Consider the following 5392-nt stretch of genomic DNA (forward strand, 5'->3'; position numbering starts at 1 on the left):
CCATCATTACAACAGCATTTCGTTTGCTATATTGGCCTTGCTCAGTAAGAAGACAAAAGGCAAAAGGGAAAGTCATTTTTAATGTAAAAACAACAACAACAACCAGAACAACTCGACGGAACAATTTCATGAATTAGAGGAAAAGGTCATTGTATTAATAAACGATTGGGTCATCCGTGTAGGCCCAAATCATTCGTCTTTGTTAATGTTTTTCTGCGTCTGTGGTTGGTGCTGACCCTTTGTTTGGGATTTTGAAGGACTTGGCGGTCACAGTTGTGCTCAAAGTGTTTCCACGGAAAAAAAATGCCGCTTTTTAATTGCCCTTAATTTGAAATACATAATACGAAATACATAACCTGGATGGCGGCCATATTTGATTTCACCAATATGCCGCCCATCAAGCGCCAGTCTTGACGCCAGTCAAAAATCGAAGAAAAGAATGATGCATATACTAGTAGTGAGTGACCTGTGCGCCAACTTTGGTGCTTCTAGAAGAATATGAACCAAACACCCATGCATATGCCCTATAATTATACTGGCCTGATTATTCTGCAAACCTGAGCGCAATCGTGTACGACTTCGGTTGTCCGCGCACTTGACTGACCGACCAGGTAATCCTTTCTGCAGAACACGAGTCACCTATAAACTCTGACAGTGATAGATTTATGAATGAATGTCTCAATGGACCGTTATGTCCACGACCTTTGCTCCCCTCCACACAATCCACTACCGTCACTGACTAGGGTCTAGTTAAGACAGGATGTCGTGGTCGCACGCTGCGTGTAATGGCACCGTCGACAAGCGTGAAATGCGAGTTTAGGGTCCATCTATAATATGTATAAATTATGGAGTGATATCAGTCAACAGTGGCCTGCCATTAATGTTACAGCATGGAGCTACTAACTGTTAGTAGCTCCATGGTTACAGTGAAGTAGAAGACTGGCCGGGAAAAAGGCGCAGGGCTATGCTGGAAATGATCTATGCATAAGTCATGCGAACTGGTCGCAGAGTTGGCGCCTGGTAATACTGTAGCCATGGTGATGAATGGAATGTGGCTACACTGACTCGATGTGCAAGAATAATAATTTATATCAATATTGCAATATTCAGAAATCTACCGGAGGACATTATTGGATAGCTCTAGATGATGATCTGGTAAAGCTCAGGAAAAAAATGAAATGGAGAAAGAAAGAGACACGGGGGGGGGGGGGAGGGGGGGAGAGATAAAGAAAAAAAATCAACAAATATGATGTGATCTCATGCACTGTTCGTTGTGTCTAGTTTCTTAACGCCGATGAACCTCCACGAACCTACCCAGGTAGGTGCTGTTTCCCTGCACTACCCGATCAGAGCTGTTCGTTTGCCTCGAGCTCTGGCGCTGGGTCTGTTCTCACAGACGTTTGCTTTGGAGTCAGTTGGATCTTACACTAGCATCGGGGTTATCTCTTTTATGCTCCCCTGGTGTGTTTGCCATGGCGTGAATACGACCTGATTACTATAAACAGCACTGATATAACTAGGCTAAAGTAAGCAAACATATTAACCTTAGGAGTCTGGAGGAAGCGCGAATCATTTGAGCTCATAAGAGAAAAACAGACACAAGAATAAAGAAACAAAAAGAAAGAAAGCCCTACGAAGACAATGGAGAGTCAATGTCCCCGAATCTGTTTTTTCCTATGATCCATAACTGCGAAACTTATGAAAGTCATGTTTTAACGCTGTCTCTTACGCGGAATCGGTGCTTGCATTAGGGCAAATTATAAGTCAACTGCCAATTCTGTCTTACCTACGAAAATTTTTATGATCTTAACAAGACTCTTCTTCATCTTCACACCAGGACAACTAATTATGAATGCCGCAAGCTTTATCGGGATAGTGATCATGAATATTCTAATTACCACCCCTCCCCCTAAAAAAAAAGAAGAGGTGTGAATGTGCCGTGCGCAAAAGAAATAATCATATGACACTAGACTTGAACTCGTCACTGAGACGAATTAAGTGATACGCAGCAGCCGATGAGTATCGAACGCCTATCATCGTCTTTGAAATTTGGGAATCAATAATCAAAGCAGTGCATTTATGCAAGAACATGATGTTATCAGGTGAAGAAATGGAATCGGACCCTTTATGTCAATTTTGAATGTCTTCTTTTCAGGTTTTTTTTTTTTAGTTTTATAATCCTAAAACGATGATGGCTCTGAAATCTATCAGACACACCTGATCCGATATTGGGAACTCTCTTCCTTGTGATATTCGAAATATAAAATCTATGTATTCTTTGAAAAGCATTGTTCACCTTTAGGAGCAGTAATTAAAAAAATGTTTGAGTAATCACATTCGATACATATGCATAGTTCTATTGTATCACAAAGCATCCTATATCATCTAAAAAATTCGCAATGAAGGCACGAATATATGGAGATATTCCTAATTTTCTCAATAAATTGTAACTGTAGACAATTCATTCCAGGAAAAAAAAAATCAGTAGACGTTTTGTTCGCATCTTGTATATTTAACAATGCTTATGACTGATTATATACTATATTATTATTTTTTTTTTTTTACATCAGTTGCTTCCATCCTTAACTCACATATTATGACTATTTTGAAGCATTAAATCTGGTTTTTTGTTTCATCTGCAAATGGTAAATATATAGTGACCCTAAGAAAGCCGTAGAAAAATCGAATAGTGCTCTCAAAATATCAAAGATCCTGCAATCTTTTGATGCATATGTTGTAAATATCACCGCACTGTGTTTATAAAGGCGTATGATGGAAAAGATTAAATTTAAACTTGCAGCGTGTGTGATCATAACGAAGTAGAAACGAAATAGTATAACTTAGCGGTCATGATATCACAGGTCAAAGGTTAAGGGAACAAAGATGTAGAAGCGTATGTTCCAAATAACTAAACAATGAATGATCAGATTTTCATCCAACTTAGGCCTACAGGTTATGTTCAGTATGAAGTAAGAAAAAAATCCCATAAATCCAGGGGTTATGGGGTCAAAGGTTAAAGGCCATGGGGTCTTAAGGGAATGCGCTTGGCTGTAATATAACAAACAGTGACTCGGATGAGTTGTGTACATTTCAATATGGTAAGTTCTGTTCGCCTCTGAAATGTATTGTGCAGATATTTGTGTCGAAGATACAGCCTGTGAAATGGCGATATCCCAATCATGGTTGCTTATCGAAGGTCTGTTCTCCTCGAATGCTCCTTTAGTCTCGAGATGTGTTTGATTTGTCGAGTTCTATACGCACACGAAATAAATGATTTCATGATTTCAAATGAATATCATGGTTTGATGATATTCATGTCAATGTCCTCTTATTAAGTACTTAATTCAATTCAAGTCAATTAATTTATTTTCATTCTTTTTTAACAGAACATAACCCAGAGTAAATCAACAGAACAACAGAACATCATGGTGAACCCAGAATAAATAAAGAATTTCATCATAAGCATACATTCAATTATTAAAAGATAAATGACTGTTGACAAATGAAGATAATCATACATGCATACCGCCAAAATACTAAGTTATGCTTAGAGGAAAACAAGAATTGAAAGGTCAACTAAAAAGCATGCCTGTCAAATATGATAAACTTGAAAAAGGGCTTGAAAAAATAATAAGCTTGAAAAAAAGGGACACACTCGCTCTCTCACACATGCCTACACAATTTAAGGGCAGTTTTATTTTATTTTTTTTTTTGGTCAGACACACAACATAGAGAAATTGCGTGTGTGTGTGCATGCGTATGTGTGTGCGTGTGTGTGTGTGTGTGTGTCTGGGTCTGTATCTGTGTGTGTGTGTTGGTGTTATAAAGCCGGGTAACGGTATTGGTATTTACATAGCTAGATAACTTTGAAGCAAATGCTATCAAAACATGACGGCAGATGTCTTAATTAAGGACCATGTATTGAGCTTTGAAAATATCAATTTTTACTCCCATTTACAAATCCAAGATGTATAACCAAGATGTTTTGGCGATGCTCAGTTACGCGACTACAGAATTAGAGTGCTTCATCAGATACAAAACAAAGAAAATTGTATGCAATGGTATGTGAGTGTGTGTGTGGAGGGGGGGGGGATAGATGCATAGATATGGGGGAAACAATGAAGTTTTTGTATTCACCTTGAACTTTTTGACCTTTGACCTCTTGCCGATTTTACTTAAAAACAGATTAATTAATTGCCCATCATACGTCATCCTTGGACTAAGTTTGGTGAAATTTGCTTAATCCAGTCTTGAGTTATCGCGTAAACTGATACAATTTCTTAAGGCGACCTTGACCATTGACATCTGCTACGTTCGGGCTTTAATATGCACAATATGCTAATTAGGTGGTATTTGCATAGAGAAATAGTGTTTTGTTATTACTAACCATTTTTTTTTTTTTTACTAACAAAGGATATGCATACTACTTTGGTAGTTTTTATCACAAAATGCAGTTCTTATAGTGTAAGGAAAACGTTAAAAATAATGTTTTTACTTCACTTTCTTTAGTAATTATGTAAATTAGCTGATAAAGATGGTTCAATTATTCAAATTATTTTCTCATTTTGTTTCATAGAATTTTTCTAACGGGTTATGTCTATCTAGGATGAGCTTTAAGGGGGGTTTCATTGTTTACAAATCAATTTGCATAGCTCCCATAATTATGCAAATTTTATGTTTATTTACATAGGTATGACATCAATTTTTGCAGGAATTGTTTCCACATTTTCTATCGAATACTTCTACCAAATTAGGTATTTCTGCTGGCTGCACATATATTTTTTAATAATTTTTATATGTTTTTTTTGCATAAATTATGCAAATGAAGGCTTATTTGCATAGATACAGATTGTCTCTTTAGATGAAATAATTCTAATTGTACCGAGGAACGTGTGTGCCAAATAGGACATTTGTACTATAAAATGCAGCGATCAACCCTTTTTTCGCCCTTAGCAAGCCTACTATGATGCATTACCACATCAGTGAGTGTGTAGTTATGCTTTTTATGCCCGTTCATGTTAGCAAGAAAATAAAGAGCGCACACACTACTCATTTCAACGCTTCTGATTGGCTACATCCTTGAAACCATTTTTATAAAGGCTGCCAACTACTGACGGCGTGCGTTGTGTGTGCCTGTCAAATTTTCGTCAGCAGAGGAATGACCAATACGGTGGCTGGCGCAGTACTTGGTGACATGTCGTCTGCGTGTCTGTGTTATCAAGAGTAAGGCAAAGTCCAGCGGTTGACGCGGAGCTGCAGCACAGGTTCCCTTCGAAGTGGGAGTTTGAGAGGCCAGATCGTCCGGGTTCTTTGCGAGCGAGTTGTCGTGGGTCCTCCTCTCGCCTGTCAGTGTCTGCCACGTCCAACCAAAGGGATACAAGAAAGACAAACC

This window comes from Diadema setosum, chromosome 16 (assembly GCF_964275005.1).
Source record: "Diadema setosum chromosome 16, eeDiaSeto1, whole genome shotgun sequence".
NCBI lineage: Eukaryota > Metazoa > Echinodermata > Echinoidea > Diadematoida > Diadematidae > Diadema > Diadema setosum.